We start from the raw sequence: 14464 nt of genomic DNA, 5'->3' as shown, positions 1-14464 counted from the left end.
CAGGAGCTGTCCGAAACTAAAACCGTAGAGACGTACTATCAAAGTGGTCCTGTAAAACATTGTCGAAGCACTTAAGGGAAGACGGAAGGCAAGTGGGCTTCAAAAATTAGAATTTTAGATTTTAGCATGTTTGAAATTCCTGGCCTTTCCTGCGCGAAACAGTTTTTGTTTTATATAAATAAGACAATTTTTTCGTGAGATATGATGGTTTTCCTGACGCTCTGTGAAATCTGGCATTTAAATGCCACGCCCTCCTTTTTGCGCCATGCAGTGATAATGCATAGCATTCTTTCACTCCTTGTGTATTATTTCATGCTTCTATTGTTTTATCGCTTCAATGTTTCCTACCCTGTATCTACTATCGATACTTGTTTTTCCGATCGTGTTTGTTATTGTTTTCGTGCGTCAATGGTTGTATGTCATTGGGAACCAGTTACCGAAAACTATATTTGTTCAGCTTACAACCCTCAAATTTGTTGTTTATGATGCTATTTTATGCTTCAATGATGGTGTAATTAGTGAACTGGATGTTTTGGAATTATTGGGCGTAAAATATAATGGAAATACTACAAAATCGATGGTGCAAATATAAAAAGAGAGAATCCGCAAAGCAGATATTGCTAATTTAAGATGCACAAAACAAGCCAGACAGAAAAAAACAGGGACCAAGAGAAGAAAAGAAGATCAGTATGAATCATATGATGCTCAGTATGGTGCGAGAAAATATTAGTGGTAAGTAATTCTCATCAATTACTATACCAGAATTGCAATATTAAACTTTAAATGGATTTTTCTCAAAACTACATTTTTTTTTACTTTCAAGTAATATTATTTGACAAACTAATAGGGTTAGCAACATGCAATTTTGTCAATTGGTACTGCAGATGGTAATGAGTTATTACAAGTAAATTGAGAACCACCAAACGATGAGAAACTGTTTTATAATAATTTGCAAAAAAGTTATATTTTACTAGTGAAAGAATAAAATTTTTTCTTCAAAACCATAAGAGGTTTTATGTTCATTTTACCTCCAAATTGAACCATGTATGATACATATATGCGGTAAAAATTTCATTGTTTTATCACTTATAGTTCTTTTTAAAAGTGTACCTATTCAAAGGGTAAAGTAGGATTGGCAGAATATGGATAAATATTGCATTCCGTCTTCCCTTAAGTTATTTCCTGAGTATGTCTTGTAGAAGTAGCCACAGATGTAGATTAGCATTCACGTTACCTGTAAGTAAGAAATGTCACTCGTAACTCGAGAGTGAATAAAGCTATGCTCAGGTGAAGGCCATCAAACTTTTTCTCGTGTCCTTCCTGTCCGTCTGATATGTCAGATGATCCCCTTTCCGTCTGAATACTGCGATTAATACAGTGGCTTTAAAAACAGTCATCGTATTAGTAACTGAGCATACCATACTACTCGTACTTGACTAAATTTCTGTTTATCCACCTGTTTTTGTTTCAGAAGGCTTGTTCCACATCTACCGACCACACAGTGTAATGCTAACGTAACGCAATCTTTGCTCGCGAGAGGCCTAGGCGGCTCTGAAACTGTTAACCCGTAACGCCCTCTGGAGCTCTCTTCTCTCCTTATAGCAGTTAGCTGCCAGCGGCGCCACATCCCCTGCACGGCTGGAATTTCCTGGAGTGGCTGCGGCGCCGTTCCTCACCCAGAAGCGGCGACCTTATTTCCCGTAAGCTCAACTCGTCGCGTATTTTCCCAACCCCCCCCCCCCCAATCCCTGCCGCTCCCTAAAGGCGAGATAGCTCCTCCTCCACTGCGACGCGGTCCTGATGGGGTCGCCAGACCTGTGGGAAAAGTGGGAAATACGCCCCATTATGGGCAGGCGTCTCATCGTCAAACCCGTATTCCCTTTTAATAACTTTGGTTATATTGTGACCACACTTTTATTTTTCATCAGCCTTACACGTTTCGCCCTCGCGTCAATTTCAAAGACAGTGCTATTTCAAACATATAAAAACATTAGATACATTGTATTACGTCAACATTCTCTAGCGCTTGTTTGGGTTTGTCTCGTGTTCGAGAACGTTGATGTGATACAATCTATCTAATGTCTTTATACCACTGACATAGCATTTCCTATGAAAATAACGTTAAGTCGAAACGCCTGAGGTTGATGAAAAATATAACGTGGTCAAGACATAAGTAAAGTTATTAAAAGGGCATCAAGATAAGTAGCTTCTTTTTCTTATGAATAAAGAAATCGGTTAATACATGTGTGCAGTTGCTTTGTAGAAAGAGGATATCGGTCACCAAAAAACACTCTCTCTTTGCTTCCCATTGACTCTACAGTGTCAACAACGACACAGACGTTGTACACATGCAAATTGCAGCAAACCGGTATTCTCATCATGATAAACTAATCTCGACCCGAAACAGACCATGAAGGCCCAACGATACCGTCCGGCCGCCGTGTCTTCCTCAGCCCACAGACTTCAGTGGATGCGAATATGGAGGGGCGTATGGCCACCACACCGCTCTCCCGGCCGTATGTCAGTTTCCGAGACCGGAGCCGCTACTTCTCAGTCAAGTAGCTCCTCAGTTTGCTGAGCGCACCCCGCTTGCCAACAGCGCTCGGCATGCCGGATGGACACCCACCCAAGTGCTAGCCAAGCCCGACAGCGCTTAACTTCGGCGATCTGACGGAAGCCGGTGTTACCACTGCAACAAGGGCGTTAGCCCACCGTGGTAAAGCGCAGAAGAAATTTCCATGGTTTCTAACTGCTGTGCATTTGCATTGGGAAGACGACGGTGGAAAGGTGTTTCTGCGCTCGCGTGTGTAAATTTTCTTAGGAATTTATCTTGTTTTTGCTGTCTGGAGTCGCATCGTAATTACTTCGGTCAGTCCATCCGCACTGTTTCCGACCCACCTTCCCTCTGCGGTTCTTCCCTCCACCCCTGCAGTCTCTACCCTGTTACGCCCGCAGAACAGAATGTACGGTAAGTCCACGAGATCTGGGCCACAGGGTGAGACGGACCAGCTGCGTATTTCGCAAACGCGCCGCTAGAGACCACCTCCCATTACACGTGAAGAAGCTCTTTTGTGAGCAAACGTGGTGCAAGTGTTGCTGCTACTTTCATGTTAGTTCTGGAGATAAATCACATTCTCTGTTCCGGTAAGCAGAAAATTTTTATCACATACTTACGTGAGTCCTGTAGTGAGGCTCACTTCGCACAACACTGAATCAGTTGTTTTTTTCTTTTTAATCGATCTTGACAAATGTGTAGGCATGAAACTAACCTTGAATTGATGCATCCTTCCCAGACAACCGGTAGAGATGGACCAGTGTTATTTGAGAGAGATGGACCATGTGTTTTAATTTGGGAGGGATGGATCTCAATTAAATTTAATTTCAGAGAATGTACAGTAATTCCACTGAAAATGGCCGCAGTCCCGGACCATGCATATTTGTCGGAAGATTGACAAAACAATGAATTATAAGAGGAAGGAAGCAACTGTATGATAAGTGCTAAACTACTCCAGATATTGAATATTGAAACTGAAAAGAAAAATAGGGTTTAGAAAGGAAAAGAAACAGAAAAAGGCACAATATAGAACACCAAGGAAAAAGCTAGTGACGGGAAAAACAGACTGAAGACGTGTTTATCGTATGTAGAGAGCTACAACGTTATATCCGTTGAATGGGATGAAGATAAATGGGTTGAGTCTGCTGAAATCTGTTTCTGAACTAATAAAAAAGGGAACTGCGTTGAGTGTGTTTTCTTTTCACTATAGCCACATGAACGTTATTCAGTATTTAGTAATAAGTGTAATTTTTCAGCGGTGAACAAAATTAACAACTCATTAGAAAAGTTATCGCTCAGTCGAAATTTATAACATCATCATCATCATCATCATTTAAGACTGATTATGCCTTTCAGCGTTCAGTCTGGAGCATAGCCCCCCTTATAAAATTCCTTCATGATTCCCTATTCAGTGTTAACATTGGTGCCTCTTCTGATGTTAAACCTATTACTTCAAAATCATTCTTAACCGAATCCAGGTACCTTCTCCTTGGTCTGCCCCGACTTCTCCTACCCTCTACTGCTGAACCCATGAGTCTCTTGGGTAACCTTGCTTCTCCCATGCGTGTAACATGACCCCACCATCTAAGCCTGTTCGCCCTGACTGGTACATCTATAGAGTTCATTCCCAGTTTTTCTTTGATTTCCTCATTGTGGACACCCTCCTGCCATTGTTCCCATCTACTAGTACCTGCAATCATCCTAGCTACTTTCATATCCGTAACCTCAACCTTATTGATAAGGTAACCTGAATCCACCCAGCTTCCGCTCCCATACAACAAAGTTGGTCGAAAGATTGAACGGTGCACAGATAACTTAGTCTTGGTACTGACTTCCTTCTTGCAGAAGAGAGTAGATCGTAGCTGAGCGCTCACTGCATTAGCCTTGTTACACCTCGCTTCCAGTTCTTTCACTATGTTGCCATCCTGTGAGAATATGCATCCTAAGTACTTGAAACCGTCCACCTGTTCTAACTTTGTTCCTCCTATTTGGCACTCAATCCGTTTATATTTCTTTCCCACTGACATTACTTTCGTTTTGGAGATGCTAATCTTCATACCATAGTCCTTACATTTCTGATCTAGCTCTGAAATATTACTCTGCAAACTTTCAATCGAACCTGCCATCACAACTAAGTCATCCGCATATGCAAGACTGCTTATTTTGTGTTCACATATCTTAATCTCACCCAGCCAGTCTATTGTTTTCAACGTACACTCCTGGAAATGGAAAAAAGAACACATTGACACCGGTGTGTCAGACCCACCATACTTGCTCCGGACACTGCGAGAGGGCTGTACAAGCAATGATCACACGCACGGCACAGCGGACACACCAGGAAGCGCGGTGTTGGCCGTCGAATGGCGCTAGCTGCGCAGCATTTGTGCACCGCCGCCGTCAGTGTCAGCCAGTTTGCCGTGGCATACGGAGCTCCATCGCAGTCTTTAACACTGGTAGCATGCCGCGACAGCGTGGACGTGAACCATATGTGCAGTTGACGGACTTTGAGCGAGGACGTGTAGTGGGCATGCGGGAGGCCGGGTGGACGTACCGCCGAATTGCTCAACACGTGGGGCGTGAGGTCTCCACAGTACATCGATGTTGTCGCCAGTGGTCGGCGGAAGGTGCTCGTGCCCGTCGACCTGGGACCGGACCGCAGCGACGCACGGATGCACGCCAAGACCGTAGGATCCTACGCAGTGCCGTAGGGGACCGCACCGCCACTTCCCAGCAAATTAGGGACACTGTTGCTCCTGGGGTATCGGCGAGGACCATTCGCAACCGTCTCCATGAAGCTGGGCTACGGTCCCGCACACCGTTAGGCCGTCTTCCGCTCACGCCCCAACATCGTGCAGCCCGCCTCCAGTAGTGTCGCGACAGGCGTGAATGGAGGGACGAATGGAGACGTGTCGTCTTCAGCGATGAGAGTCGCTTCTGCCTTGGTGCCAATGATGGTCGTATGCGTGTTTGGCGCCGTGCAGGTGAGCGCCACAATCAGGACTGCATACGACCGAGGCACACAGGGCCAACACCTGGCATCATGGTGTGGGGAGCGATCTCCTACACTGGCCGTACACCACTGGTGATCGTCGAGGGGACACTGAATAGTGCACGGTACATCCAAACCGTCATCGAACCCATCGTTCTACCATTCCTAGACCGGCAAGGGAACTTGCTGTTCCAACAGGACAATGCACGTCGGCAATGTATCCCGTGCCACCCAACGTGCTCTAGAAGGTGTAAGTCAACTACCCTGGCCAGCAAGATCTCCGGATCTGTCCCCCATTGAGCATGTTTGGGACTGGGTGAAGCGTCGTCTCACGCAGTCTGCACGTCCAGCACGAACGCTGGTCCAACTGAGGCGCCAGGTGGAAATGGCATGGTAAGCTGTTCCACAGGACTACATCCAGCATCTCTACGATCGTCTCCATGGGAGAATAGCAGCCTGCATTGCTGCGAAAGGTGGATATACACTGTACTAGTGCCGACATTGTGCATGCTCTGTTGCCTGTGTCTATGTGCCTGTGGTTCTGTCAGTGTGATCATGTGATGTATCTGACCCCAGGAATGTGTCAATAAAGTTTCCCCTTCCTGGGACAATGAATTCACGGTGTTCTTATTTCAATTTCCAGGAGTGTATGATCCATAAATAATATGAACAACAGTGGAGACAGGTTGCAGCCTTGTCTTACCCCTGAAACTACTCTGAACCATGAACTCAGTTTACCGTCAACTCTAACTACTGCCTGACTATCCATGTAAAGACCTTTAATTGCTTGCAAAAGTTTGCCTCCTATTCCATAATCTCGTAGAACAGACAATAACTTCCTCCTAGGAACCCGGTCATATGCCTTTTCTAGATCTATAAAGCATAGATACAAATCCCTGTTCAACTCATTTCTCCATTATTTGTCGTAAGCTAAAGATCTGGTCCTGACAACCTCTAAGAGGCCTAAACCCACACTGATTTTCATCCAATTGCTCCTCAACTAATACTCGCACTTTCCTTTCAACAATACCTGAGAAGATTTTACCCACAACGCTGATTAAAGAGATACCTCTGTAGTTGTTACAATCTTTTCTGTTTCCATGTTTAAAGGTTGGTGTGATTACTGCTTTTGTCCAGTCTGATGGAACCTGTCCCGACTCCCAGGCCATTTCAATTATCCTGTGTAGCCATTTAAGACCTGACATTCCACTGTACTTGATGAGTTCCGACTTAATTTCATCCACCCCAGCTGCTTTGTTGCACTGCAATCTATTGACCATTTTCTCCACTTCCTCAGACGTGATCCTATTTCCATCATCATTCCTATCCCATTCTACCTCGAAATCTGAAACATTACTGATCGTATTTTCACCTACATTGAGCAACTCTTCAAAATATTCCCTCCATCTGCCCAAGGCATCCACGGGATTCACCAGCAGTTTTCCTGACCTGTCCAAAATACTTGTCATTTCCTTCTTACCTCCCTTTCGAAGACTGCTAATTACACTCCAGAATGATTTTCCAGCAGCTTGACCCAATGTCTCCAACCTGTTTCCAAAGTCTTCCCAAGATTTCTTCTTGGATGCTGCAATTATCTGTTTGGCTTTGTTTCTTTCTTCAACATAACTTTCTCTGTCTACCTGAGTTGTAGTATGTAGCCATTTTTTATACGCCTTCTTTTTCCTTTTACAGGCTGCCTTGACTGTGTCATTCCACCAAGCTGTTTGCTTCCTCCTACTTTTACACACTACTGTTCCAAGACATTCTTTAGCCACTTCTAGTATTGTGTCCCTGTACCTTGTCCTTCCTTTTCCAATGACTGTAATCGACTACATTCAACTAACTGGTACCTTTCTGAGATCGCTGTTATGTACTTGTGCCTGATTTCCTTATGCTGAAGTTTCTCCACTCTTATCCTCCTACATATGGACCTGACCTCCTGCATTTTCGGCCTCGCAATCCCAATTTCACTGCAGATTAAATAATGATCAGTGTCATCAAAGAATCCCCTGAATACACGTGTGTCCCTCACAGCCTTCCTGAATTCCTGATCTGTTATTATACAGTCAATGACAGATCTGGTTCCCCTGCTTTCCCAAGTATACCGGTGAATGTTCTTATGTTTAAAAAGGGAGTTTGTGATTACTAAGCCCATACTGGCACAGAAATCCAAGAGTTGCTGCCCGTTCCTGTTGGCCTCCATATCCTCTCCAAATTTACCCATAGCCTTTTCATACCCTTCTGTTCGATTTCCAATCCTGGCGTTAAAATCACCCATGAGCAGAACACTGTCCTTGTCCTTTACTCTAACAACTACATCACTGAGTGCCTCATAAAAACTATCCATCTTATCTTGATCAGTCCCTTCACAATGCGAATATACTGACACAATCCTAATTTTCTTGCTAGACACTGTCAAATCTATCCACATCAGTCGTTCGTTTACATACCTTATTGCAACTACGCTGGGTTCCATTTCTTTCCTGGTGTAAAGCCCTACACCCCATTGTGCTATTCCTGCTTTGACTTCTGACAAGTAGACCTTGTATTCTCCCACTTCTTCTTCTTTCTCACCTCTTACCCGAATGTCACTAACAGCTAAAACGTCCAGCCCCATCTTACTTGCAGCCTCTGCCAGCTCTACCTTCTTCCAAGAGTAGCCCCCATTGATATTAATAGCTCCCCATCTCATTACCATTTGTTTGCCAAGTCGTATCTTAGGAGTCCCTGGTTTGTCAGTTAGAGGTGGGACTCCGTCACCTCCAAAGGTCCGAGGCATTTTGCTCTGATTGTTGCCAGCATCATATTTAAAGTACCAGGGAAGCAGGTTGCTAGCCTTACTTGCCCCGAGTCCCATTGGGTTTTACCCCTAACGGCTGAGGGACTAACCGGTGGATTTGGTAGTCTTTGCCGTATGAGCACAAAGGTGACCACGACTCAGAATATGTCCGAGATGCCCAGCCTTATTCCAAAGTAACTGGTATCCCGACTGTCGGGACCACTTACTTGGCCACTCATACGTTGCCCGTGGTTCATGAACTAGGACATGACTACAGGAACCCACACCATGAACCACGAAATTTATAACAAATTGAACAAATTGTTTTACACTAAAATATTTAATAGTATAATTCGATATTCATTAAAAATAATCCAAATAAAAATTTGTAATTTTAACTGACTACTTTCTTCGTGTATAGCCGTATTTTAAATGGTTCGTTTCTCGCTGTACACTGGCCCGTCTCACCCATACATCTACTAGTGAGACAGACCATTCGTGTATGTTTTCATTTTATCATATCCGTCGTATTTTAATTGGCAGTGCCACAATAACATTTTGTTCTTAGGTTTGTATGACGCTCTATACGGACATATCGCGAGAAGTAAAAGAAAAGGAAAAAATTGAAAACACACGTATCTTATGGTGAGGAAAATAAGTGGTCAAACTCTCCCGGATTTACCATATCGCTTAATACGTCTCTACTGCGCTTACACGTGATACGCACACTTAATACCTTTTCTTAACCCATTTCATTGAACAGTAAACATTAATTTCGTACCACTGAAACATTATATCTCAGATCTACGATTTTTCGATTCCCTGCAACTGCTAGGGAAGAAAAAAAACAGCATTTTTTGTATTTTTAATTTAGATCAATTGTGTACAGGGAAAACTTTCGGCAGAGGTGTCAATTTTCGAGTTATTTAAGAAAAACTTAAAAATGTAACTTTTAAATGGCTTTAAGCCGCCAACCTTATAAGCCAAGGCTAGGGCTTATTCGTATATTGTTTATGACACTGTCTGCCACCACTGTACAAAGACCTGCGATTTAACAGAGTATTGGACGGGCATCAGCGCCTTTATTATTATTATTTACATTTTATGGCCTTCATTGGGCCACTCTGGCCGTCTTTATACAAAGAATTTTTCAGTTTGTCAGCCCAGTACTTCTTCATTCTCTCGGGTCTCATCCCTCTTTCTTCATCGGAAATCACCCTTCCTATTGTCTGTTTGTTGATGCTCGTTTACAGTCTGGTTTGTTTGTCTGTGAGTTTCCTGATTTTGTCAGTTTTGTTTCATAAGTCTTCCAATATAATTTGTAGCTCATCCATATGTTCATCGATTTCTGCAATCCACTTAACGTTGCACTTACTATTCCACAGTTTTTGTATTATTCTCCTGATGATCGTGTTCTCTGGTGTTATGATTAGATGTCCGAAAAATGAAATGCGTTTCTTCTTGATTGTACTCATTACCGCTTATATTTCCTTGTAGACTGTTTCATTCCTAGCTGCTCTCCAGTGTCCATCTTTCTGGTACGATTTGTTGATGCACATTCCGATTATTCTTCTCTCTATTTTGAGTATTTTGTCTCCTTTTGCATTGTTAGTTGTTTTGAAGATGGTTTCACTTGCGTATGTTATTTCTGGTTAAGTGACTGTTTTGTAGTGTTTTAATTTTGTTACTATTGACAGGCTCTTTTTGATGTAGGTGTTCTTGGTGATATATTGCGCTCTAGTCAATTTGTTTATTCTGTTATGCCATGTTGGCTTTTCAATGAGGTTATATGTTATAATTTCTCCCAGATATTTAAATTTATCTACAATTTTCATTTCTTGGTTTCCTACGGCAATGTTGTTTATGTGTGGTGGGTCAGTTAACATGATGACTTTTTTCAAAAGATATTCCAAGACCAATTTTCTGTGCTATTTCCTGTAGTAAGATAACTTGTTGTTTGGTTTCCTGAATACTGTTGGACAAGAGAGCAAGGTCATCAGCAAATTCTAGACTATTTAAACTTATGTTATCTTTGGGTCTTCCAATTTGGAAATTCTTTGGGTTAATCTTGTACTATTCCGTCATTATGTATTCTAAAGTAGAGTTGAACAGCAGGGGCGCCAGGCAATCTCCTTGTCTTAAACTTGTTTTTATGATGAATGGCTCATAGAGTTGCCCCCCTGAACTTGAATTTTGATACATATTGGTTGCGGTGAGATCTGTCAATCTGATTAATTTTGTATGGAGCCCTAGATTTCTTAAAATTTTTAACATTGAAGGTATATGGATACAGTCACATGGTTTTTAAAGTCCACGAAGGTCCTTTATTAAAGGCACGACCGGTTTGGTTATTTAAATTACATCATCAAGTGCAGATCTGTATAAAGAGAAGAAAGCAACCGGAAAAAGTGTTACCTAGTATTACGCAAAGATCATATCACAGTGATAAAAAAAATCAAGAAGACTGAATACTTACATTATGGTGTTCAAGCCACATTTGCACTCTGATGTCAAACTTTTCTTTAGAAATTGGGAAATTTCGTAAAAAGAGATAGCCATAGACGGGGCAATAAAACTGGAACCTATGAAGAAGTGGGACGAGAGAAAAGATTATAAAAAGTACAGGAATGACCGGATTGTAGGGGGGGGGGGGGGGGAGGGGGGAGGGAAAGGGGGGGAGGAAGACGAAGTATACAGTGAACTGTAGCTCACTCTAAGCCGCATGGAGACGGAACGCTGTGTCTGCCGTACACGAACTGACGGGATATCAAACCATAGGCCCCTCGGAAAGCGGCGCATGCGCGGAAGCATAAATAACATCCAATAAACTTTAAGATAACGGTTGGGAAACGGGCGCACAAAAATAAACATATTTATTTTATCTCAAGCGAACGCCTCAGAGACGGAAGGATAAAAAATTAGAACCTGCTGTGATGCATTGAAAAATATAACATTTAGAATTAAAATTGTCTTATAAACTCTTACAATTTTCGAAGAGGAGAATAGCCCTAGTAAAGGTACCAAAGAAGAAGGAGATAAGGAGAGGGCTAATAAAGCAGGCCAGACATTCAAGTAACCAAATTTGGGCAAAATGGTTTTATGCCGTAATTCAATTAGTGAGTTAGAAGTTTGGTTCAAGAGTTTTCTTAAGGCATGAAAGATCTCTAGCGTTTCCAAGGTATTGGTTTCCGTATGAAAACTGTAAGACCAAATGCAGTTCTAGAAGGAAGAAAATTTTGAGATCGGACTGTAAAGGTGGCTTGGCGACTATTATGTAAGTGTTCGTTCTTGCGGAGACTTTTCAGTACTCTGAAATGGTCTTTGCTTAATATTGTTTACGGGCTCTTTCTTCTTTTTCTTCAGATTTGCACCTGATGACATAATTTAAATTACGAAACCGGTCGTGCCTTTAAGGGGGACGAAAATATTTCTCGAATTCAAGATTTTTTTCTCCATACTGCAATGTAGTAGACAAATGAGATATGCTGCAATGAATGGAGCATAAATTTGAGTTTTTATTTGTACTTTTTAATTGAAAAATATAGTTTTACTGTGTAATTGGGATTTTCACGAGGCAGCTCTCGCTGTACCTCAGGTTGTGGTTATCTGAAACATGAATTTAATATATAATCCTGATACTTACAGACGTAATTTTAGTTCGTCTTAGGGATTCGCAAAAAAAAATTTTCTGGCTAAATTATAGACATTTGAAAGAAAATGGCCATTTTTGACCTCCTCTTTCTCGGCCGAAAAAAATACTAAATATCGACATAAAAAAAATCGGCTACGATGAGCTGAAGTGAAAATACTTCAAGGGAGATCAAAAATCATTCAAATCGAATGAAAATTGTAGCTTGCGCGACGACAACCATGCTGAAAGCATGGTTAAAAAAAAGCGTTTAAAGTTTGACAAGTATTTATCATAAAAAAGGGACAAAACTTGAAACTTACGGGATATTATCGATGTCTGGTCTATAATAACTATCTCCACGGCTAGTGGATGGCCGCTTTCTGTTACTTAGACCTGGTAGGCCTCCATTTCCGTCCCTAAAGCCCTTTTCGTGGCTGAGTGCATCGCCGCTGGCGTCTCTATCTTCACTTCATCACCGATTTTGATTTGAAGGGCATTTGCCACGTGCATTAATGCACTATGGCCTATGCTGAATAGACATATTGCCGGATTTGAAAAAAATGTTGACAATTTCTTTTGTGCAGGATGTTATTTTTGGTTCAAATGGTTCAAATGGATCTAAGCACTATGGGACAACATCTGAGGTCATCAGTTCCCTAGACTTAGAACTACTTAAACCTAACCAACCGCACACATCCATGCCCGAGGCAGGATTCGAACCTGCGACCGTAGCAGCAGCGCGGTTCCGCAGTGCAGCGCCTAAAACCGCTCGGCCACTTCAGTCGGCGTTATTTTTGGAGCGTATATCCAAATGAGACTACTGAAACTTACGTTAATATTTTCAGTAAAACGGTCCAAAACACTCCAACAAATCGGGTTTACTCAAATCTGTATAATTAGGGCTGATAGCGTCGATAATGACTTGTGGCAATGGCGTTTTGTGTTTATAACTTTGCCAAAAAATGGTTCAAATGGCTCTGAGCACTATGGGAATTAACATCTGCGGTCATCAGTCCCCTAGAACTTAGAACTACTTAGACCTAACTAACCTAAGCACACACACCCATGCCCCAGGCAGGATTCGAACCTGCGACCGTAGCGGTCGCTCGGTGCCACACTGAAGGGCCTAGAAACGCTCGGCCACTCCGGCCGGCTATAACTTTGCAATTCACTGTCTGCTTTAGCTTCAAACCCTCACAGAGTCTTCACTTTTTGGAGTTTACGCATAATATTTTAGAGAATAATTCTTGAATGTATATAAATTCGAATTCCGCAATGAAAAGAATTTCGTGTTTTTTCGACCATCATCCTCTGGTTCCACTTAATAAAGGATTATATCAGCTGCAGCCGTTTTTATTCAATATGGAACGATTTGCGACTATACGATGTTTTTTCCCCCAGATTTTCCTTCTTTAGACTGATCCAACAGCAGCAGCAATAGCAGCAAACGGTGGGTGATGACGTCAGTCGCTGTTGTCTGCAGGCAGGCGTGCTACGGAGGGTCCAGCGCCGTGGCTAACTAGGCGTGCTGCCTTTGTGGAGACAGGGCCCTGTAGCTGCGGTATCAGCAAGTGGCGAACGCTCGCGCTGTGGAGGGGGCCGGCTTAATGGACGATCGGAAGCCGAGCAGGGGAGCTGCCGAGGGCGAAAGCGTGACTCCTCTCTCACTTACCTCCAGTGCTCCTCCTGCACCGTACGGGCTGCAAGAACAGGAAACAGCACGCAGCTACTGCACGCATCAAATTGTTATTTGTATTGGGTTTTATGATTTTATAGACAAGATTAGCATGTACTTTTGGCTTTCAAATGGTGTACTGTAATGACCATTAGAACGAAACTCGTCTTGTGTTTGTTTTGTCGTGGCGTAATATGTCTGCAAAGAGCTGTCGCAGATTTCTTGTTGCGTGCTCTTGAGAACGTTGAAAGACGCCGTGTTTATTCCCCAGCGTCTCTCCAACTCCGCGTGGACGTAGACTAGCTGAAACTTTTAATAGTACACTACTGGCCATTAAAATTGCTGCACCACGAAGATGGCGTGCTACAGACGCGAAATTTAACCGACAGGAAGAAGATGCTGCGATATGCAAATGATTAGCTTTTCAGAGCATTCACACGAGGTTGGCGCCGGTGGTGACACCTACAACGTCATAACATGACCAAACTTTCCAACCGATTTCTCATACACAAACGGCAGTTGACCGGCGTTGCCTGGTGAAACGTTGTTGTGATGCCTCGTGTAAGGAGGAGAAATGCGTACCATCACGTTTCCGACTTTGATAAAGGTCGGGTTGTAGCCTATCGTGATTGCGGTTTATCGTATCGCGACATTGCTGCTCGCGTTGATCGAGATCCAATGACTGTTAGCAGAATATGGAATCGGTGGATTCAGGAGGATAATACGGAACGCCGTGCTGGATCCCAACGGCCTCGTATCACTAGCAGTCGAGATGACAGGCATCTTATCCGCATGGTTGTAACGGATCGTGCAGCCACGTCTCGATCCCTGAGTCA

The sequence above is a fragment of the Schistocerca piceifrons genome, chromosome 9 (assembly GCF_021461385.2).
Source record: "Schistocerca piceifrons isolate TAMUIC-IGC-003096 chromosome 9, iqSchPice1.1, whole genome shotgun sequence".
NCBI classification, from domain to species: Eukaryota; Metazoa; Arthropoda; class Insecta; order Orthoptera; family Acrididae; genus Schistocerca; species Schistocerca piceifrons.
This window is presented reverse-complemented; position numbering follows the sequence as displayed.